Source organism: Cnephaeus nilssonii, assembly GCF_951640355.1.
Source record: "Cnephaeus nilssonii genome assembly, chromosome: X".
In the NCBI taxonomy this organism is placed as follows: domain Eukaryota; kingdom Metazoa; phylum Chordata; class Mammalia; order Chiroptera; family Vespertilionidae; genus Cnephaeus; species Cnephaeus nilssonii.
The window spans coordinates 127,802,959-127,827,128 of record NC_137071.1 but is presented as its reverse complement, the minus strand read 5'-3'; the positions used below and the strand labels follow the sequence as shown (position 1 = coordinate 127,827,128).

Genomic DNA, 24,170 nt, shown 5'->3' with positions numbered 1-24,170 from the left:
GGCTTAGGCCCGATCCCCAGGGTGATCGGGCCTAAGCCGGCAGTCAGACATCCCCTGAGGGGTCCTGGACTGCGAGAGGGCACAGGCTGGGCTGAGGAACCCGCCCCCCTCAGTGCATGAATCTCGTGCACCAGGCCTCTAGTTTCTTTATATAATTCTTATGTCCCATTTTCCCCCCTTCTCTTTCTGGGATTCCAATTACAAGTATGTTATACTGTTAGATATTGTCCCACAGTTTTTGGATGCTGTGTTCTATTTGTTTTCACTCTTTTGTCTTTTTCGTTTTAATTTTTATTGACCTGATCAATAAACTTGATCTTTGTGTTCACTGATTCTTTCCTTGGCTATGTCAAGTCTGCTGTTTAGCATGTGTTGTTTTTTGTGTATTTTTTCCTGTGGTGTTTTCTTTAAGAGGAAGAGAGAAACATCAGTGTGAGAGAGACACATCTATTGGTTGCCTCCGGTACACATGCCAACCCAGGCTCGAATCAGCAACCTAGAAATGTGCCCTGACCAGGAATCCTACCTGCAAACTTTTGGTGTGCGGGATGATTCTCCAAACCAGCTGAGCCACCCAACCAGGGCTTTTTCTGTGTTTTTTATTTCTAGCATTTCCACTTGATTCCTTCTTACACTTTCTATCTCTTTGAAATTGTACATCTGGTTTTGCATTTGGCTACTTTTTTCCAATAGTCTTTAACATCTATACTAATAAATAAGTAATATGCTAATTAGGGTGGACATCTCCTGGACGTCCTTCCGGACGTCATTCCAGACAAAGCCACAGAAGCTGCAATAGCCAAAGGCTGGCAGCTGTGGCTGTGAAGGCTGGTCCAGCGCCACGGTCCCTTTTGCAGAGGCCACGGGAGAAGGCGCCACAGGAGAAGGCATAAGGGAGAAGGCTGCACTGCAGGAGAAGGGAGACGGCCAGCACCACGAAAGAAAGGGAGAAGGTGAGAAGGCCAGCACCTCAGGAGAAGGGAGAAGAAAGAAGGTGACAGTTAGGTAGTTAGGGCGATTGGGCCAGGAGGGGAGAGCAGTTAGGCAGGGGGATCACGCGGCCAGGGGAGAACAGTTAGAGTGATCAGGCTGGCAGGAGAGACCAGTTAGGCACTTAGGGGGATCAGGCCTGGAGGAGAGAGCAGTTAGGCACTAACGGGGATTATCAGGCCAGGAGGGGAGAGCAGTTAGGGGGATCAGGCCAGGAGGGGAGAGCACTTAGGGAGATCAGGCCAGGAGGGGACAGCAGTTAGACACTTAGGGGGATCAGGCCAGGAGGAGAGAGCAGTTAGACACTTAGGGGATCAGGCCAGGAGGGGACAGCAGTTAGACACTTCGGGGGATCAGGCCAGGAGGAGAGAGCAGTTAGACACTTAGGGGGATCAGGCCAGGAGGAGAGAGCAGTTAGACACTTAGGGGATCAGGCCAGGAGGGGACAGCAGTTAGACACTTCGGGGGATCAGGCCAGGAGGAGAGAGCAGTTAGACACTTCGGGGGATCAGGCCAGGAGGAGAGAGCAGTTAGACACTTAGGGGATCAGGCCAGGAGGGGAAAGCACTTAGACACTTAGGGGGATCAGGGGAGGGGAGAGCAGTTAGACACTTAGGGGGATCAGGCCAGGAGGAGAGAGCAGTTAGACACTTAGGGGGATCAGGCCAGGAGGGGAGAGCAGTTAGAGACACTTAGGGGAGATCAGGCCAGGAGGGGAGAGCAGTTAGACACTCAGGGGGATCAGGCCAGGAGGGGAGAGCAGTTAGAGACACTTAGGGGGATCCGGCCAGGAGGGGAGAGCAATTAGGCACTTAGGGGGATCAGGCCAGGAGGGCAGAGCAGTTAGGCACTTAGGGGGATCAGGCCAGGAGGGGAGAGCAGTTAGAGACACTCATGGGGATCAGGCCAGGAGGGGAGAGCAGTTAGACAGGGGGATCAGGCCAGGAGGGGAGAGCAGTTAGAGACACTTAGGGGGATCCGGCCAGGAGGGGAGAGCAGTTAGGCACTTAGGGGGATCAGGCCAGGAGGGCAGAGCAGTTAGACACTTAGGGGGATCAGGCCAGGAGGGGAGAATAGTTAGGGGGATCAGGCCATGAGGGGACAGCAGTTAGGCAGTTAGGGGATCAGGCCAGGTGGGGAGAGCAGTTAGACACTTAGGGGAATCAGGCCAGGAGGGGAGAGCAGTTAGAGACACTTAGGGGAATCAGGCCAGGAGGGGGGAGCAGTTAGACACTCAGGGGGATCAGGCCAGGAGGGGAGAGCAGTTAGACACTTCGGGGGATCAGGCCATGTGGGGAGAGCAATTAGGCAGTTAGGGGGATCAGGCCAGGAGTGGAGAGCAGTTAGAGACACTTAGGGGAATCAGACCAGGAGCGGAGAGCAGTTAGGCAGTTAGGGGGATCAGGCCAGGAGGGGAGAGCAGTTAGACACTTAGGGGGATCAGGCCAGGAGGGGAGAGCAGTTAGAGACACTTAGGGGAATCAGACCAGGAGCGGAGAGCAGTTAGGCAGTTAGGGGGATCAGGCCAGGAGGGGAGAGCAGTTAGACACTTAGGGGGATCAGGCCAGGAGGGGAGAGCAGTTAGAGACACTCATGGGGATCAGGCCAGGAGGAGAGAGCAGTTAGACACTTAGGGGATCAGGCCAGGAGGGGACAGCAGTTAGACACTTAGGGGGATCAGGCCAGGAGGAGAGAGCAGTTAGAGACACTCATGGGGATCAGGCCAGGTGGGGAGAGCAATTAGACACTTAGGGGGATCAGGGGAGTGGAGAGCAGTTAGACAGGGGGATCAGGCCAGGAGGAGAGAGCAGTTAGACACTTAGGGGGATCAGGCCAGGAGGGGAGAGCAGTTAGAGACACTCATGGGGATCAGGCCAGGAGGGGAGAGCAGTTAGAGACACTTAGGGGGATCCGGCCAGGAGGGGAGAGCAGTTAGGCACTTAGGGGGATCAGGCCAGGAGGGCAGAGCAGTTAGACACTTAGGGGGATCAGGCCAGGAGGGGAGAGCAGTTAGAGACACTTAGGGGGATCCGGCCAGGAGGGGAGAGCAGTTAGAGACACTTAGGGGGATCCGGCCAGGAGGGGAGAGCAGTTAGGCACTTAGGGGATCAGGCCAGGAGTGGAGAGCAGTTAGACACTTCGGGGGATCAGGCCATGTGGGGAGAGCAATTAGGCAGTTAGGGGGATCAGGCCAGGAGGGGAGAGCAGTTAGACACTTAGGGGGATCAGACCAGGAGCGGAGAGCAGTTATAGACAGGGGGATCAGGCTATGAGGGGACAGCAGTTAGGCAGTTAGGGGATCAGGCCAGGAGGGGAGAGCAGTTAGACACTTAGGGGGATCAGGCCGGGAGTGGAGAGCAGTTAGACACTTGGGGGATCAAGCCAGGAGGGAAGAGCAGTTAGAGACACTTCGGGGGAATCAGGCCAGGAGGGGAGAGCAGTTAGAGACACTTAGGGGGATCAGGCCAGGAGGGGGGAGCAGTTAGACACTTAGGGGGATCAGGCCAGGCAGGGAGAACAGTTAGAGACACTCAGGGGGATGAGGCCAGGAGGGGAGAGCAGTTAGACACTTAGGGGGATCAGGCCAGGAGGGGAGAGCAGTTAGAGACACTTAGGGGAATCAGACCAGGAGCGGAGATCAGTTAGGCAGTTAGGGGGATCAGGCCAGGAGGGAGAGCACTTAGACACTTAGGGGGATCAGGCCAGGAGGGGAGAGCAGTTAGAGACACTCATGGGGATCAGGCCAGATGGGGAGAGCAATTAGGCACTTAGGGGGATCAAGCCAGGAGGGGAGAGCAGTTAGACACTTAGGGGGATCAGGCCAGGAAGGGAGAGCAGTTAGGGAGATCAGGCCAGGAGAGGGGAGCAGTTAGACACTTAGGGGGATCAGGCCAGGTGGGGAGAGCAATTAGGCACTTAGGGGGATCAAGCCAGGAGGGGAGAGCAGTTAGACACTTAGGGGGATCAGGCCAGGAAGGGAGAGCAGTTAGGGAGATCAGGCCAGGAGGGAGGAGCAGTTAGACACTTCGGGGGAATCAGGCCAGGAGGGGAGAGCAGTTAGAGACACTTAAGGGGATCAGGCCAGGAGGGGAGAGCAGTTAGACACTTAGGGGGATCAGGCCAGGAGGGGAGAGCAGTTAGGGAGATCAGGCCAGGAGGGGGGAGCAGTTAGACACTTAGGGGCATCAGGCCAGGCGGGGAGAACAGTTAGAGACACTCAGGGGGATCAGGCCTCCTCAGGAGGGGAGAGCAGTTAGGCACTTAGGGGGATCAGGCCAGGAGGGGAGAGCAGTTAGAGACACTTAGGGGGATCAGACCAGGAGCGGAGAGCAGTTAGACACTTCGGGGTAATCAGGCCAGGAGGGGAGAGCAGTTAGAAACACTTAGGGGGATCAGACCAGGAGGGGTGAGCTGTTAGACACTTAGGGGGATCAGGCCAGGAGGGGAGAGCAGTTAGAGACACTTAGGGGGATCAGACCAGGAGCGGAGAGCAGTTAGACACTTCGGGGTAATCAGGCCAGGAGGGGAGAGCAGTTAGAAACACTTAGGGGGATCAGACCAGGAGGGGTGAGCTGTTAGACACTTAGGGGGATCAGGCCAAGAGGGGTGAGCAGTTAGACACTTAGGGGGATCAGGCCAGGAGGGGAGAGCAGTTAGGGTGATCAGGCCAGGAGGGGAGAACAGTTAGAGATACTTAGGGGTATCAGGCCAGGAGAGGAGAGCAGTTAGGCAGTTAGTGGGATCAGGCCAGGAGGGGCGAGCAGTTAGGCAGTTAGGGCGATCAGGCTTGGAAGGGAGAGAAGTTAGGGGGATCAGGCCAGGAGGTGAGACCGTCAAAGCTTTCTCTGGGGTTTTCCCCATCCTCCCTGTAAGAACCTGGTTGGCTTCCTGTAGGAAAAACTGGTAAGAACATGGAAATACTCCCTCGGTGTGAACTCCAGGAGCTCATTACTCTCATGATATCTTGTACTTTGGCCTTTAGTAATTTATCAGAATTTCTAGTTTAATCTTCCTACCAGTTTCCACGTTCAGATCATGTGTGCAGGCACCTGGCTCTTGAGTATGACGATGATGGTTTGCCCTGTGGCCTCAGTTCCCTGACAGGTCCAAGAAGTTTGTCTAGCTTTTTTCTTGGGAGGGTGAGAGTGATGGTTTCCCAGTGCTTCACATATTAGAGCTGAAACCTGAGTCTTAAAGTAAGTTTTAGTCTACATCAATTTCTAATGCAGTGAAAGGCCCATAAAACTCAATACAAGTCAATTTTCCCCGTAATTTTCTTTTTCCCACCCCCTTAGAATATTAGGATTTTACTAGAGGCCCGGTGCACGAAATTGGTTCACGGGGCTCTGCCCTTGCAGCCGCAGCGGCTTGCCTTGGCCCAAGGCAACTGCAGCGGCTGTCTCGGCCCTCACAGCCCCGGCTTCATCCAGAAGGTTGTCCGGAAGGACGTCCAGTCTAATTAGCATATTATGCTTTTACTATTATAGATGTCTAGAAAGCCAGGAATAATTGATTCTGGTTTGGGTCCTGCCTATTTTAGGCTTTAATAACTCCTACACCACTGCCAGTATGTTAATGTTTGCCTCGCTCTCTTCCACGATTCTGTGTATGCCTTTGTAATTATTGAGTCCATTGTTATCGCTCAGTAATAACTTGCCTCATTCAGAATTAGAGTCTTCCCAGATGATAGGTTTTGTTAGTGGCCACATGTTTTGTCATTTTCATTCCTCACTTTTCCAGATGCAATTCATTTTAGCAAATATTTGTTGAATGCCCACTGTACTGTGTGCGAGGCACTAGGTGTTGAGTAGAATACAAGCCTTGCCTGGTAGGGTGGTAACCAAGGGATTCCCAATGGCAATGGGAACCCCGTGGATGGAAGGATATTGCAACTTGGGAAATATCTCCATTTCAACCTAGAAGGATTAAATTTTTTTTTAAATTACACTAGAGCTACAAGAATGCATTCTAGTAAAACTTGAAAATTTGTAGAAAGAGCCATGGTTGTCCATGTAACTCTTATGACACCCTCATTCCATCACATTCTACATCCCAGGATTAACTCAGATGACTTATTTTTGGTTTACTATGCAAATTGTGATGTCAGATATAATGCCATCTACTATTGCTGAAATACTTCTCTTTTTCAGAGGATAAGCACCCAAATTCATTTCACTCGTAAGGACTATCTATTTATTTTCTCATTAAACTTTGTTTTAATGGGTCTGAAAATTTTGTGACAGATTTTTGGTCAAGTTGTTTCCATTAAAAAGTACTGGTTTTAAAAACCAATAACTTAAAAACTGCCACATACACACACACACACACACACACACACACACACACTCCACAAAACATTCTCCTTTCCCTCTGAAGGTTTTACAGTGCATTGTAATCATTAACCAGTCTTTTGCTGTTAAACTTAAATGGCCAATTGAGCCAAGTTCTTCCGCCACTGGTTCAGACTAGGGTGACGGTCTTGGGGGATAATATTCATGTAGCTTCTGAGCTTTCTGGGCAGGCTTGGTGACTTTGCCAGCTCCAGCTGCCTTCTTGTCCCCTGCTTTGATGACACCTACAGCAACTGTCTCATGTCACAAACAGCGAAATGGCCCAGAGGAGGGTAGTCAGAGAAACTCGCAACACACATGGGCTTGCCAGGAACCATAGACGATGGCAGTATAAGCTTTTGCCCAGAATGATGATCCGTCGTCTTCAGCTCAGCGGGTTTACAAGCTATGTGAGCTTTATGACAATCCAGCACAGCTGTACTAGTGTATCTGGCGCTGATTTGGCCTGGATGGCTCAGGATAATTATCAGAGTTGTGAAGCCAGCTATTCCATTGGTGGGTCATTTTTGCTGTCACCAGCCACATTACCATGATGACCATCTTTGACAGACACATTCTTGACATTGAAGCCCACATGGTCCCCAGGAAGAGCGACACTCAGAACTACCTGGTCCATCTCAGCAGACTTTATTTACTTCAGTTGTAACGTTGACTGGAGCAAAGGTGACCACCATGCTGGGTTTGAGGACCAGTCTCCACTCAGCCCACAGGAACAGTACCAATACCACCAGTTTTGTAGACATCCTGGAGGGGCAGACACAGGGCGTGTCAATTGGACGAGTTGGTGGCAGGATGCAATCCAGAGCTTCAGGCAGCATGGTTCCAGGGGCATTGCCATCTTCACAGGTGACTTTCCATCCTTTGGACCAGGGCATGTTAGTGTTGTCACATTCCAACCAGAAATTGGCACAGATGCTACTGTGTCAGGCTTTTAGCCAGTTTTCTTAATGTAGGTGCTGACTTCTTTAACCATTTCCTTGTATCTCTTCAGGCTGTAGGGCGGTTCAGTGGAATCCATTTTGTTAACACCAACAATCAGTTAAGTCAGAAGGGCATGCTCATGGGTCTGTCAATTCTTGGAGATACCCGCTTCAAATTCCGTAACACCAGCAGCAACAATCAGGACAGCACAGTCTGCCTGAGATGCGCCTGTAACCATGTTTTTGTGTGTGTGTTTTTTAAATATATATTTTATTGATTGTTTACAGAGAGGAAGGGAGAGGGATAGAGAGTTAGAAACATTGATGAGAGAGAAACATCGATCAGCTGCCTCCTGCACACCTCCTACTGGGGATGTGCCCACAACCGAGGTACATGCCCTTGACCGGAATCGAACCTGGGACCCTTCAGTGCGCAGGCCGACGCTCTATCCACTGAGCCAAACCGGCCAGGGCAACCATGTTTTTTTATTTAGTCTCTGTGCCCTGGGGCATCAATGATGGTCACATAATCCTTGCTGGTCTCCAATTTCCACACGGAGATATCAATGGTGATACCTCACTCACATTCAGCTTTCAGTTTATCCAAGACCCAGGCATACTTGAAGGAGCCCTTTCCCATCTCAGCAGCCACCTTCTCATTTTTATTTATTTTTTTTGGTGGTTCTTTTGTTGATCCCACCACCTTTGTAGTATGGCTAGTCGTGGTGGACTTGCCCAAAGCTACATGTCCAGTGACCATGATGTTGATAAGAGTCTTTTCTTCTCCCATTTTGGCTTAGATTTAGTGGTGGTTTTCACACCTGTGTTCTGGCAGCAAACCCGTTGGGAAAAAGCTAAGGAGTGTTTGTTTAAGGAGGTAACTGTCATCATTGAATTATAGCCTGATAATGGCTTTTTGCTTCACATTACAGTGTAACTCTCTTAATTTTTCAATCTGAAAACTGTTGTCAGTAGTAGGTAGAACTGTAAAAGTCTCCTGTGAGTAAATGGAAAATACAAAAATGAATACTGACTAAAAAGAAGATGAGCTATTGCCCCTTTTTAATATTATTATACAATAAAATTGATTTTGGGGTGTGAGTATAGTTCTGTGGATTTTGACATACGTAGAGATCAGTGTAACTTAACACCAAAGTTACAGTAGAAAGCAGTTACATCACTCCAAAAAAACTCTTTTGTGCTACCTCTAATCACACTCTCTTCCCACCCCAAACCTTAGGAGTCACTGATCTGTGCTCCGTGAGTCACTATAGTTCGTCACTCTGAGGATGTCACATAGAGTCAGACTGTGTCATCTTTTTAGTCTTGCTTTTTTTCACTCAGCGTAATGCTTCTGAGAGTATCCAAGGTGTGTATATCAGTGGTTTGTTCCTTTTTTATTGTTGTTGTATTCCATTGTATGAACGTACCACATTGGGGTCGTTACCAGTTTTTGATAATTATAAGCAGAGCTGCTATAAAAATTCATGTACAAGTGTACAGTAATTACCTGAGAGTGAGATTGCTGTATGATTACACTACCATTTATGGTAAAACTAGTTAGCTAGAGTTTGAATGCTAGAATGGATAGAGTAGCAGAGACCCAAGTTGCTTGAATACTGTGTTTGCTTCTTACTAGCTATGCAACCCTGAGTGAGTTTAACCTCTTTGTGCCTCCGTTTCCTCATCTATAGAATGAAGTTGATAATAACTAATCACTGGGATTGTTGTATTGGATTCAAAGCATGCTGTCTGCGGGGCGGGGGGGGGGGGGGCGATTTCAGGAATTGCCCTCGAAGGTGAAAAAGTTTAGGGATGTAAATGTATGGGAGTCCTATATAACATCTAAAGGTTGGACCAGATTTCCAATTTTGATGGTTTTACTTGCCCTCCCAATATTAAAAAATCATGTTCACCCAAAATTAGTATATTGCTATATTTCATAAAGAAACGGCAAATAGTAACTCAGAAACAACTAACACTGTAATCAAGCACCAGGCTTGACACTCCTCAAGTGTATAAGCCTGAGTACCTTTGTACAAAAGAAGTGATTTGTATAATCACTGCATGTTATTTGTATACCTCTTTAAAGCCAGCTGATGAGGACACTTGATGAGGCATGATTTCATGGAGCCCCCAGGATGAACTTTCTGCAATTTCTCAGATGCCATCTTAAACACATCTTTTTACAGGAAGCCTCCCAGTTTTGAGAACTTTGAGGAGAGAATTGCAAAAGTTCAACATGCCCAGTCAAATCTCTCCCTAGAGTACTGTGTCATTAGAAAACGCAACGGAGGCCCCTGTCTTGCATAACTGCTATGTGGTATGGTCTAGCTTGGTCTGAGCAAGTTTCAAAGTATGTGTTTTCCCCCAGAGAATGTCTCTCTGGCCCATAAACTATGCAAAAAGGGTTACCTGTTCACCTCCTAGACAGTGGCTGAGACCCAGCATGTGGAAAGAGGAACCTCAGTGTCCGTTCTTTTCCGTTAGTTGAGTTGTTTTGTAATGTTTTCCCATGACTCAGTCCATCAGCTGAGGACAGTTCTTCACCTGGGATTCCAGGGGAACCTGGGTGGGGCGGGAAGTCTTGAGCACACAATCGGGGATGCCATCTTTGAACTGCTTCCTCACCGCCGCCTTCCTCTCCCCCAGTGCCACCAACAGTCCAAGGCCGAGGTTTACCTGGAGCCTTTCCTCACAGCTGGAACATCCTTCCTCCTTCCGCCCTGTTAACCCTCCCTGAACCAATTCCTGCAAATTCCAGCTCAGGAGACTCCTCTCCTCCCACACCCCACTCATTTGGATGCCATATCCTAGTCCACGTTCCCTCATTAAGTCCTATCTTTTCTAATCAACTTGGGCACCTCAGGCCATACTTCCTCACTCCGTGACCTGTTTTGTCTACACATGGCCTGAAGGCTTACAACTGAACTATCACTCCCTGATTGGTAGGACACCCTTAAATTCTCTACCTCCTATCTCCCACAAATGCCTGCAAAAATTGCTGCCTGATATTTAATTGGCCAACTAAACATCAGTTGTCATTTTGGGTTTAAAAATAGCATGTAGCATGTTCTAATGGCCCCACAGGGCCTGTGGAAAGCCATAGTTTGTAAGAGAAACACGCATTTCGCAGGCTGTCTAAAGGAAGCGGGGGCTTTGCCATGCTGCTGTTGTGAAAGGGGTGGCCGTACAGTCTGCCTGGGCAGAGCATGGCTTCACAGTGGAGGCTGCAGTCAGAGCTGCAGGCAGCTTTTCCCTGGCTCCATCATGGTTCCTAGCCTTCCCATGATTCCTTGTCCACTTATAATGTTGAAGAGGACTAGGAATTTACTTTCAAATATAGACAAACTTGGACTATAAACAGTTGTATCCTATTTGTCTCATATGAAACTTGCATCATATACAGGAGAGGGTGTGTGTGTGTGTGTGTGTGTGTGTGTGTGTGTGTGTGTGTATTATGAGCCTAAGTTGAACTCTCTGTAGGATAACCAACTTAAATCCAGAATAAACTTTTTTTTTTAACTTGTGGACATTTTTTAAAAATATATTTCTTTATTGATTTCAGAGAGGAAGGGAGGATAGAGAGATAGAAACATCAATGATGAGAGAGAACCATCCATCGGCTGCCTCCTGCACACCCCCTTCCATGTAGTCACTTGCCTTTAGGGAAACCGTCTCTAGTCTGCTTCTTGCCATGATTTGTGTGTCACTACAAGCCACATCCAACTCAAGTTCCTTCCAGAGTGCTGTCCATAAAGGCGCAGGCGCTAAAGGCCTCTTCTCTGTACCATCTCCACTCCTGCCACCAGGCCACCACTGACCCCTGGAACTTACTGCATAGTAGGTGGTATCCGTACTCCCAAGAGTCTAGCAGTGAATGCCCCCCACACCCAATCATAATCTTTCCCACCATTTCTACCTCTTCCTTCTCAGATCCTCTTCTCTGTCCACTCCACCCAAGCATACATTCACTGGAGTCTAAACATACCGGAAGTCATCCTGCCACTCTGTCTGAACTGCCTCTGCCTGAAGTTCTCCGCATTCCCCTGGGTTTCTTCCATCTGCACATTCCTCAGGACCCGCTGCTGAAAAAGCTCATTTTTATTTTTACCTCAGTGGTTCATTCCATCTCTGAAGGCCCACAGATCTAAATGTACTCAACACTCATTTTTCCAAACGGGGTGGTGTGATAGAGTGCCTAACGGCCACAAAGTCCTTTCATCTCTGTGTGTACACCCCTGTAACAGTGTGACTCTGCAGCTCTTCCTGTCAAGAGGTAGAGTCTGTGTATTCCTTTAATTTGGATTGTGCTTATAACTTGCTTTGGCCAATAAAATGTAGTGAAACTCTGGGTGACTTCTGAGCCTAGGTCTCAAGAAGTCTTGGTAGCTTTCCTCTTGCACCCTGGGGACCCCAAAGCACCGATGGGAAGAAGCCCCAGCTAGCCTGCTGGAGGAAGAGAGATGATGGGGAGAGAGAGGCCAGTCAGCAGCCAATCATCAGACATATGAGTGAGGCCATCTTAGAATATTCAGCCCCAGTCACATTGCCAGGTGACTTTGTAACCACATGGGGGACTGTAGGAAAGACAGCAGAAGAATGACCCGGCTGATTCTAGCTCAAGTTGCTGCCCCACAGAATTGTGAGCAAATGAAATGGTTGTTATTTGTAAATAAATACGTATTGATTAATTGACATTTAAAAAACAATTATGCTTGGAATTATCCTGTAACTTGTTTGTGGTGGTAATTACATTCGGGCACATCTGTCAAAACTTGAAACTATACATAAAAAAGTAAATATACTGTGTATAAATTTTTAAATTAAGATAGACTTTAGAGCAACTTTGCTGAAGATATTCATTTATTTGATAAATGTGGCTAAATATATAGGTAGCATGTTACTGTGAGAAAAGAAATCTGACACTTTGAAAATAAATTTGCACATAATACACACTCAGGTGGTTTCTAAGATCCTGTGATTGGTTTGAAAGATACATAAATGACTATTTTGGAACGCTTGCATAAAGTAAAATATGTAAGTGCTACCACACTATTCTAAAGGCTGGCCCCTAGAACTTTTTACTTCCAAAGACTTAGACTCAGGTATAAATAAACCATTAGCCCTCTTGTTAATAAAAATTACTTAAAACTTAAAAATAATACAAAAGAATGATCAAAGGTCCTTTCATTGTCATACTGGAGCCTTGACTGAGAGGCCCGCCCAAGGATTATTTAGTTCTCTAGGGGATTGCATCTTTGCTTGGCTCATTATTTACTAACTAGAGGCCCTGTGCATGGATTTGTGCACCTGTGGGGTCCCTCGGCCTGGCCTGCACCCTCTCGAAATCCAAGACCCCTTGGGGGATGTCAGACAGCCGGTTTCGGCCTGATCCCCGCAGGCCAGGCCGAGGAACCCCACCAGTGCACAAATTGGTGCATGGAGCCTCTAGTATGCATATAAGATCTTTGGTTAATCTCATCTCCCCTTCCTCTCCCCCCTCCTCCCTTCCCTCTGAGATTCATCAGTCTGTTCCATGTTTCCATGCCTGTGGTTTCCGCTCCTGTGTTGAGCGTCTTCCCCCTGGTGGTCAGTGCACATCATAGCTACTGGTGGGAGTGTTGGCCCCCTGGTGGTCATTGCACGTCATAGCTACTGGTGGACGTTGGACAGTCGCTTAGGCTTTTATATATATAGACTACAGGTGGCCCGGTGCACAAAATTCGTTCATGAGGGCAGGGGGTCCCTCAGCCCAGCCTGAACCCTTTCCAATCTGGGATCCCTCTCACAATCCAGAACCACTGGCTCCTAACAGCTCACCTGCCTGCCTGCCTGCTTCCCCTAACTGCTCTCCCCTGCCGGCCTGGTTGCCCTAACTGCTCTCCCCTGCCAGCGTGATCCCCCTACGTGCCTAACTGCTCTGCCTTCCTGGCCTGATCCCCCTAACTGCCTAACTGCCATCTTCTCCCTTCTCCTGTGGTGCCAACCTTCTCACCTTCTCCCTTCTCACACGGTGCTGGCCTTCTCCCTTCTCTGGTAGCGCCGCCTTCTCCCTTCTGCCTTCTCCTGCGGTGCCTTCTCCCACAGCCTTTGCAAAAGGGACTGCAGCGGTGGACCAGCCCTCAGAGCCGTGGCTGCTGGCCCTCGGCCATTGCAGATGCTGTAGCTTTGACTGGAAGGATGTCCGGAAGACATCTGGTCTAATTAGCATATTACCCTTTTATTAGTATAGATGATTAGGGTCCAGATTCTTGAAGTGACATGTTAAATTACATGTCTTTGTCTTAAAAAGTTGTATAAATTTCTGTTTGGTAGATGAAATAACCCTAAGGATTTAGATTAACTGTCCTATAGGGCATCTAATTTAGCTATCATAGTAGCATTACTTTCAGTTCCTATATATACTGAATCTCTCAAATACTCTTTGAATCAGTCTTACATCCTGCTGGTTCTCTCACTTATAAATTAGTATTTACCAGGAGTTCATTCTGTATTTGTATGTGAGTCATGTTTTTAATTTTGAAAATTATGTTTTGACACCCAAACAACCTACAACATGGCCTGTGGATCATGCCCCATCCTACACAAAATCCCTGAAATTCACTCCTGACTGCTGCTTTTAATGCTGTATCAGCACCTTGAAATCCTGTGGTCATACTGATACCTGAGGAGGTCTTCACAGGAACAAAACCTGGATACCTCTGCAGGTTGGGTGGGTGCTCAGGAACACTGCAGAAAGGCTTTCTAGAGCCCCTCTCACAAAAGGAGAAACTGATGTTCCTTCCATCGTGTGATTGTCCTCTCTATGAGGATGACATTGGGAATCTTTGTTTTGGGTGATCCAGAGCAAACAGACCCACACCAGGCCCTTCTTTCCTGTCAAACACTATTTCTATAATCCGCTGTTGCTAGTAATGGCCATAAAATAACTATATTGGAGCAATAAACATTGATAAACTACCAACTGCCTCAGAAATCTAATAGCTTTGGCAAAATATACTGCAGCTCATTGTGATAGAGCAGGCGTCCTCAAACTACGGCCCGCGGGCCACATGCGGGTGTTTTTGCCATTTTGTTTTTTTACTTCAAAATAAGATGTGCAGTGTGCATAGGAATTTGTTCATAGTTTTTTTTAAACTATAGTCCGGCCCTCCAACGGTCTGAGGGACAGTGAGCTGGCCCCCCGTTTAAAAAGTTTGAGGACCCCTGTGATAGAGCCTCGTTTTCCCTAACAGGTTTTATTTTAACACTTCCCTTTATACACTAGTGAGCAGCATAATCAAATCAACAAATTCAGCCAATGGGCAGTGTGTTCCAGGCACTAGGCCTTGCTCTGCCCTCCATCCTCACTTCACACCGCTCCAAGCAGGCTCCCCTCCTACTCATTGTCAATCATTGATTTGCAATGGTCCAGAATGAACATGGAGGGTCTCAGTCCGCCCTGTCAGCCAGCACGCAAAGGATTTAACATGGATTCAAACGAAAGAGTGGATCTTTTTTACATTAATAAAAAGTCGTCTATAAGACCACTGAGTATTAAATACATACAAATTTGAAACATCCTGAGAGACAGGAAGAGCAGATTAAAACATGGTTCACTAACAACTGGTATTTATAAATATTCTGAATTAGCTTGACAACTTATATTTTTTTATTAATTTCAGAGAGGAAGGGAGAGGGAGAGAGAGAGAGAGAGAAGCATCAATGATGAGAGTCATGGATTGGCTGCCTCCTGCACGCCCCCTACTGGGGATCGAGCCCACAACTCAGGCATGTGCCCTGACCAGGAATCAAACCGTGACCTCCTGGTTCATAAGTCAATGCTCAACCTCTGAACCACGCAGGCTGGGCCATTGTCTCTACTTTTAAAATTAGCCCTTGAGGAAATCCTGCCATTTGTGACAACATTGATGAACCTGGAGGGCATTATGCTAAGTTAAGTAAGCCAGACAAAGACAAATACTGCATGGTATCATTTTTATGTAGAATCTAAAAAAAAAAGTCAAACTCAAAGCAACAGTGTAGAATGGTGGTTATCAGGGACTAGGGAATGAGGAAATATGGAGAGATTGGTAAAAGGGTACAGACTTTCAGTTATTAGATGAATAATTCTGGGAATCTAATGTATAGCCTGGTGGCTGTAGTTAACATTACTGTATTATATAGTTGAAAATTACTAAGATAATAGATCTTAAGTGTTCTCACCACAAAAAGAAAAAGAAGAATGTGAAGTGATGGGATGGATGTCTTAAACTCAGGGGTGGAAATCCTTTCCTAGTGTGTATGTGTATCAAATTCTCACATTGTGCACTTTTATTTTTTTATTTTATTATTATTTTTTTAATATATTTTATTGATTTTTTACAGAGAGGAAGAGAGAGCGATAGAGAGTTAGAAACATCGATGAGAGAGAAACATCGATCAGCTGCCTCTTGCACACCCCCTACTGGGGATGTGCCCGCAACCCAGGTACATGCCCTTGACCGGAATCAAACCCGGGACCCTTCAGTCCACAGGCCGACGCTCTATCCACTGAGCCAAACCGGTTAGGGCCTAAGTTGGGTTTTTTACAAGTCTAATGACCTAATTGACTTTCTGTCAATAGGCTTGTTTTGTAAGGCTATTTCGCTGTGACTAGTGAGAGGAAATAACTGGTCACTTTTAAATGAGGAAAGCCCAACTCTGACTGGAACTGAGCCTGCCAGTGCCCTCATCCCTAACCCTATCTATTGTGGGCCTTTCCTCGGGGCTTAGAGACCTTCCGTGCCCACTGAACTCTATCTCCCAACCTCTTCCCGAATGAGCCACATCTATACTATTCATGCATTTAAGGATGTTTATAGGCCTAAGTTAATTTCTGTTACTCATTGAAATTTAAGCTGCTTAAATGGGTCAGCTATCATAGAGTTCCTAGAAACAATCAGTTTTAAATGCACAATGCACACTAATTTTTAGAGTAAAAAATTATTTTCTTGACTGGGAAACTTCCTTTTATGTGACAGGAAAACAAATCTCTTTGTACTATGCATGCATATGTATATTCTATATATGTGTAAGTTCTATATGTATACTCACCCTTGGGTCTATTACCGCCATGAAATACAGGTGTCCTAAAATAAAATAAGGACTTTATTGCTATGAGGGGTTCAGGAAAGGAAGTGTTTCTAACTGTTGAGTTAGGGAGGAGGCGTTCTTGAATCATCACCCAGCCCGCGCACGGAAGTAGCATGATGTAGTGGGGAAGTATGGCTTTGTGAATCAATCCATGGGTTCAAATCTCAGCTCTCTGATCTCTCACTGAGGCTCTTTCATAAAAGTGGCTAACGTCATGTCGTAGGTATGATGAAATGAATGAAAGTATGTGACGCATATATGATAGCAAAGGGTGCCCCATGAGCATGGTCCCATACCCCTCTTTACAGTCTGCTTCTGGCTTGGCTCCCCAAACTCACTGCTTGTCAGTCTTTCATGCCACTCTATAGTCCAGTCATACAGAATTACGTACAGGGTTTTTTGTCTGTTCTTTTTATTTTGTCTTAAGCATGTTGTTTCCATGCTGTCATGTATTTTCTGCCCTTCACTTTCGTCCAGGGCTGGCCTTCACACTTGGACTCTGAAACCCAATTATGTTCATACTGATGATGAGCCCCTACTTCAGGATGCACTTCAGGTCACCTAGTTTTTGAGATCTGACTTGTATGAGCCAAGATGGCCATTTTTTATATACAGTGAAAATGCGACTGATTACATTTTTGTGTGATTTAGCCACCTCACACCAGATTGCATGAACTCTTTCAAACTCCGTGGCCACTGATATCATCTTAATAGCTTAAAACTGATTGTGAACAGAAACGTGTAAACTGGCAAGCCAGAGAGCGCCCCTTCCGCCAAGAGCCTGATGGAAAACATTGAGCAGCACACCCCTGATACTGTCTCTTCGGGAGAGTTGTGTGGGAGGGCAAGCCACCTTCACAAGATCAGATCACGTGTGGACTTGGCTCAGGGACTTCAGTGATGTGATCCTCACATTTAATGTTATCAGCGTGAGACCTCCAGGTCCTATTCTGAAACTGGTATTCCTGTCCTTCAGCTAACGTCTGCTTTTACTAAATTGTAGTAATAGACCAATCCTGTTTCCCTGAAATGAGATCAAACTCTTTTTTTTTTTTTTTTTTGCAACCATGCCACTCCCAGGTTACATATACAGGATGTTCCCCCTCCCCCCCCAAAAAATGTAGTGCTTTTTAGTAAGTTTACCAAATTATGTAACCAACTCCATAATCCAGTTTTAGAGTCTTTCCGTCACTCCAATAAAATTCCTCGTGCCCATTTGCCTTCACTCTGTCCCCCTCGCCCCCAGCCCTTAGCAACACTCATCTACTTTGTGTCTCTCTGAATTTGTATTTTGTGGACATTTCATATAAATCGAATCATATGTTATATGGTCTTTTGTGTTTGGCTTCTTTCCTATAGCATAATGTATTTTAGGTTCATCCATGGTTGTGCCATATATCAATAATTAATTCCTTTTAATTGTTGAATCGTATTATGTTATGTGTATATACCACATTATGATTATCTGTTTGCTGTGGATGGACGTTTGGGGTGTTTCAAATTTTTGGTTCTCTTAAATAATGCTGTGAGCATTCAAGTACATGTCCTTCTGTAGACATGTGTTTTTATTTCTCTTGGGTGGATTCCTAGAGTCGAATTGCTGGGTTGTATGGTAAATTTATGCTTAACTTTTTAAAGAAACTGTCCATCTGTTTTCCAAGGTGGCTGAACCATTTTACAGTCCCACCAGCAATTCCTGGAGAATGATCTATGTGTACTTGAAAAGCATGTGTATGCTGCTCATCTTGTGAGAAGTGTTTTACAAATGCCGGCTAGGTCCATTTTGGGGTGGTGGTGTATAAACTTTCCATATTCTTGCTGATTTTCTTTCTAGATGTTCCATCTATTGTCAATAATAGAATGTTGCACTGTTTGTTAGTGTTTCTTTGTCTTAAGTTTTCAACAGTTTGCTTATGATGTGTCTGGGTGTGGATTTCTTTGTATTTATTATTTTTGGTTTTCTCAACAATTTTCAGCTGTTTTTTTCTTCAAATATTTTTTAGCACCACACTCCTTTTCTTCTCCGTATTGCATCCCAGTTACACAAATATTAGAACCTTTATTGTTATCCGTCAGGTCCCTGAGGCTTTATTCTCCCCCCCCCCCCCATCTTTTTTCTTTCTGTTATTTAAATGGGCTGGTTTATTTACCTGTTTTCAAGCTTACTGCCTCCTCCATGGTGCTATTGCATTCTTTCAGTGAATTTTTCATTTTATTTTATTTTCCACTTCTAAAGATTCAATTGGATTATCCTTTATGTCTCCTCTTCACTTTGCCAATACTTTCTCTTTTGACTCACTTTTAAGAGTGTTCAAGTTTGGTGATTGCTCTTTTGAGCATTTTTATAATAGCTGTTTTAACATATAATTTATACATTTGTGTTATCTCATTATTGATGTCTGTTGATTGTCTTTCCCCATGTGAGTTGGCATTTTTGTGCTGCTTTATATACTGAGTAATTTTGGATTTTATCCTGGACATTTTGATTGTTATGTATTAGACTCGGAATCTTGTTTCAGTTCAATGGCGAATGTTGATATACAGGGTGTCCCCAAAAATGTGTACACACTTTAACAACTGATAGCTCAGTTTTGAAAATGAAATTATCTTAATAAACACTGCCTTTATAATTATTCCAAGTGCGTATATACATTTGGGGGCGCACCCTATATTTGTTTTAGCAGTCAGTTGGCCTCGTTAGGTTCAGACTGCCAGTTCCAACTCAGCTTTCTGCAGCTCCAGTGTCCAGTTGAGCATTCAGTTCCTTTGCAGCGTTATTCAGACCTGCCCCACGCGTGACACTCTGGGACCTGAGTGTTAGTCTGTTAGCTCGGTTCTCAGAGTCTTTGACATGTTAATTGGGATGAAATCCACATATGCGCAGGTGGGGGGTGATCTGAGTTGTTCAGCAGCTTTAGGAGCTTTCCTGAGCTCTCCCCTCCTTGTTATTTTCATGGGACTTTCTGGTTTCCTAGAACTTGCTTTTTTGGTCCCCCAGTGAAAAGCCACACGCTTTCCTGATGCACTGCCTCTCGAGTGCAAGGGGCGGGCAGGCAGAGAAAGAAAGTAAAAAAAAAACAACAAAAGACAAAAAACACACACACAATGGGATTTGGCTTTGCCCTATTGGAACTATAGCTCCACCAAATAGAATGGAAGGTTCTTCTCCTTCTAGAGTTTTTTTTTTTTTTCTCCTTCTAGAGTTTTAACTCCTGCAGTCGCCCCCTGCCAGTCAGTTTTATTGCTGCTGTGACAGCCTCAATCATGGGATATTTCTGGGCATTAAGAGAAGGAAGAAAACGGAGAGAAAAACCCAGGGGATTTCCCTCCTTCCCCCACCCCCCCAAGTCTCTGCGTTTTCGTGGTTCCCGTTTCCAAAAACAGCACTCTGAGCCAGAACATGTGCTCTCACCACAGTGCTCACTCTCAGGTTTTGTTGTGTTGAGTTCAGGCCAGAAAATACAAGAGGGAAAAAGCGGTAATGTCACCGGCAGTTCAGCTGTACACGGCCTTTTGGTGTTCTTCCCTGACCCGCCTGCCGACATCCACCTGGCACGGTTCCTAACAGCTGCTGGCACATGTGTACAGAGGTCATGGTTGCGTGCGGTGGACAGAAAGGTTAGTGTGTTTCTCCCATCTTACCTGGATCCAGACGCTGCGTGGAAGAGATAAAGTCTTAACTGGTACTGTAAGTGATGCTTTGGATCCTCCCCTACCCAAATTTTTACATCTTGGAAATAATAGAGGCAGAAATGCAGTGTTCGGTGTAGGGCGGTGGACATGAGTTTCTGGGGGTACGCGGAGGAGCCACTCTATTGGCAGAAGACAGAAGGACCTCCTGAAAAACAGAGCCCCCTTTCCGAAGGCATGGGTGGTAATCCCATCCGGAAGCGCAGGTCTTTGTCCTCAGGCGGCATATCATTGACCTTGTTGTTTTCCTTGGCCCTGGCTCTGCCTTCTCTGCCTTCTCTCCTGCTGTTTTCCAGCAACCTTTGCGCCCCAGGACTTAATTCATCAACTCTTTTCTCCTCCCCCCACCCCCTTCTCCGTTTGTCTCTGCTTTCCCCTACACTCTCCCCTTCCTAACATTACGGTCTTGCGTTTTATCACCAGACTCTGTCTTCCAAGGATAAATCCACTGCTTTGGGACATCTTAGGGTGTACGTGCTTGCTTGCACTTGAGGGATGGAGAAGTTAGGATGCAGAGGTGGGGGTGTAATCAGCTTTGGGCTCCTAGATTAGGGTCAGACCTGAGTCTCTGCAAGGCATTGTGGTGGTCTAGCTGGCCGCTTTCCCACGATATTAGGGCTTTTTCTCTCATCCAGTATTTCTGGGGATTGTGGGGCCAGGCCACATCACAGCCAGGAATATGGGTCTAGAAAGAAAGTAGTATTCAAGCCACACTAAGCTCATCAACTTGGGAATATATCAGAGCCCCCTACGCTGTTTTTTGGTTTGGTTTTGTTGTTAATCTTGAAATCTAATAGGAAGAAACTCGTAACCGACAGTTACTTTTATGCAAGTATTTGCTATTGTGAGTTACGTGGCACAGAACCTCTGCTGGAAGGAAGTCCTAAAAGCACCTAGGCAAAGCACATGCTTTTTAAAAAAATATATTTCTTTATTGATTTCAGAGAGGAACAGAGAAGTAGAGAGAGATAGAAACATCAATGATGAGAGAGGATCATCAATCGGCTGCCTCCTGCACACCCCCCACTGGGGATGGAGCCCGCAACCCAGGCACGTGCCTTTGGCCAGAACCGAACCTGGGACCCTTCAGTCCGCAGGCTGATGCTCTATCCACTGAGCCACACCAGCCAGGGCAAAGCACATGCTTTTATGCCGCAGCATGCTTTCACTATTTTTTATGGCGGAAACATACATCCCTTAAAAACCACAGTGGGCTTCCCAGGTGTCTATTCAGATCCATCAGGTTTCAGGTACATTCAAGCTTAACTCATAATCGTCTGGGCATATAACGATGTACAGATAAAAACGTGCTGGTACCACAGATATGATACCTTTGGAAAGAAAAGTCTCCAGTACAGCATGTTGTCTCACTTATTACCACTAAAAGCCATTATCCCCTTGGCTGGGGCAGGGCAGCAGCAGGGAGCTGCCTGAGTTCTGACCCCACTGTTTTTATGCCAGACTCACCCTCCTTGCACAAGGGCAGGTTAATGATACTCATTTTCCACCGCCAAGACTTTTATTCTTTCTTTCAGCAGTAGCCAAAGCGACTAATTAAAAAGAAAATACTCATTATTCTCACTCTTTATTTTACCTAGTACTCTTCATTTCAAGGGCATGTTTCTGTGGAGATCTCTTTTTATTGTTGTTGTTTTTTAAATATATTTTTATTGATTTCACAGAGGAAGGAAGAGAGAGAAAGAAACATCAATGATGAGAGAGAATCATTGATCAGCTGCCTCCTCCACGCCCCCTACTGGGGATCGAGCCCGTAACCCAGGCATGTGCCCTTGACTGCAATCGAACCTGGGACCCTTCAGTCTGCAGGCCGATGCTCTATCCACTGAGCCAAACCGGCTAGGGTATGTGGAGATCTCTTTAGCTGTGGGAGCAAATTGACTTTAGTGATTCAATAGGCAACAATTCTACAAATAATACTGATTTAATTATGCGCAAGCCCTGATAATTAAGGCGACTTTATTCAAGGCCAGTATAACGCTTGTAACCCCCTGACTATAATCATTTTCAGGCCCAATTAAATGAATTATTCCTTACTGATTGTGAAATATTCCCAGATAGCACCATTAAAGGCTGGGTTGAATTCAGATTATTGCATTATTTTTTAAAGCTTGTCTTGGGATACCTTGCATTTCCCAGAACCTGTGAGCTCTAAACTGAGAGGTTCTGATCCAGCATTGATGGGATTTGAAAACTGGACCTTGGCGATCACAGAATTCAGGTACCTTCCCAGTGCCAGAATCCTCTTCACAGTATTTTCTCAGGCAGGCAGTTGTCTGACTCTTGACCTCTTTTCCCCCCAAGGAAATTCTTTTCTTCCACACATTTTTTGAGGCTGCTCCCTCATCGTTCTATGGTAGGTCAATCTTTATTCCCAAGCCAAGATCTGCCTGGAACTCTCCCCATTGTTCCCAGCTCTCTCCTCGATAACCACACGGAGCAAATCTCCTTTGTCTGAGATAGTCAAAGCTGTCTGTTTTCCTACTTTCCATTCCCCATTCTCCCACCTATAGTCTTCTCAAGCTAGAAAAGTCCTGCTTTTTTCAACAGCTGCTTATTTCAGTGATTTTAATAGAGTGGAACAATTCAAATAATATAATGAACACTCAGATTCTCCACTAGCCAAAATTATCAGCTTTTAAGACTTGGTCATATTTTTCTTAAATAAAGGAATTAAAACATTACACAAATAGTTATTTCCCCCCTTGATCACCTCTCCTAGTGTCACCAGTTTCATGCTTATATAGGTATGTACAAACAATATATAGATTTGTTTTGGGTCTCTGGTTTAATTTACATAAATGATGGTATTATGCATATGTGTATGTATTTTGTCCACACAGCAAAATGTCTTAGATCTTTACATATGTTTTGTATTAATCTTTCCATACTATACACTTAGTGGCCAGATTATTATGATCTCTGAATGCATAATAATCTGGCCACTCTGTATGTATGTATGTATGATATGTGTGTGTGTGTGTGTGTGTGTGTGTGTGTGTGTGTGTGTGTGTATTAGAGGCCCGGTGCATGAATTCGTGTCCGGCCAGCCTGGCCAGGGGGAGGGGACATCAGCGGTTGGCTGGCATGCCTGCTGGTCGAACTCCTGGTCAAGGGGACAATTTGCATATTAGCCTTTTATTATATAGGATACACACGGAGTGGCCAGATTATTATGCGTTCAGAGATCATCATCATCTGGCCACTCAGTGTATATTGTATTAGTCATTACATATAAGTAATATTGTTGGTTGTTTGCCATCTGGGCCTATGGTTGGATTGTACCTAGTCCCTTCCCCTTTTGAAGTTAGCTGTGGCCATGTGACTTGCTTTGGTCAATGAAATGTCAGCAAAGGTAATGGGTATCCTTCCAAATGGAAGGTGTGTGTTTGTTTGTGTTTTAATACTCACCAGAGGACAGGCTTAGAGAGAGAGAAACATGGATGTGAGAGAAACATCAGTTGGTTGCCTTCTGTACGTGCTTCAACCGGTAATCGAACCCGCAACCTTTCAGTGCACAAGATGATGCTCAACCAACTGAGCCTCTCGGACCAGGCCAAATGGAAGTTTTAAGAGCCAGTCTGAAATTTACCCCATTTCATTCCCCCTGGCAACTAGAGATGGGGCTCTGTCAGCCTGGGTCTAAGAATAGGTACATTGAGCTTTTGTGCCAACTTACTTTAAATATGTAACATAAGGAATAAATAGACTTGGGTTGTGTTAAGCCACTCAAGTTGTAGGTGCCTTTTGTTAAATTTAACCCATCCTGATTGATAAGTAGACCTACTACATTATTTTTACTAGTAGCTGCTGCAAAGTATCCCGAAGTGTGAATAGACCTGTTTCTGCCTTGCCGTTCTCCTATTTACAGAAGCCTACCTACTTCCTGAATTTTGAATTGATAAACAATTCTGTTTTGGTAATTGTGTAAGTTTGTGAGAGTTTCTCCAGAATATGTATCTAGAAATAGGATTGCTGGGTCTCAGGGTCTGGTTATTTTTGGTTTTACAGGATTCTGTCTTTACTATCCCGAGTTGGCTCTACCAATTTACATTCTCACCCTTTCAACTGTCATTTGTGTGAA

At 45.7% G+C, this 24,170-nt stretch overlaps 1 protein-coding gene and 1 pseudogene across 6 annotated transcripts in view; one reads left to right on the top strand and one right to left on the bottom strand.

The window, feature by feature from the left end:
- The window catches only part of JADE3 (jade family PHD finger 3), a 102,269-nt gene that overhangs the window by 7,562 nt on the left and 70,537 nt on the right, over nt 1-24,170 (top strand). The window contains exon 1 of one of the 5 annotated variants that reach the window (XM_079764941.1): nt 20,115-22,307. The exons of the other annotated variants lie outside the window; for them this stretch is intronic. The gene's annotated coding sequence lies outside the window, so the exon portion shown is untranslated. Of the gene's footprint in view, nt 1-20,114; nt 22,308-24,170 lie in introns of those variants that run through there. 5 annotated transcript variants of the gene reach the window in all.
- LOC307095626 (elongation factor 1-alpha 1-like) lies at nt 4,654-8,216 on the bottom strand (annotated as a pseudogene). Its single transcript has 2 exons — nt 7,753-8,216; nt 4,654-7,510 (listed from the first exon to the last, which is right to left on the bottom strand). The product of its transcript is annotated as an elongation factor 1-alpha 1-like (transcript).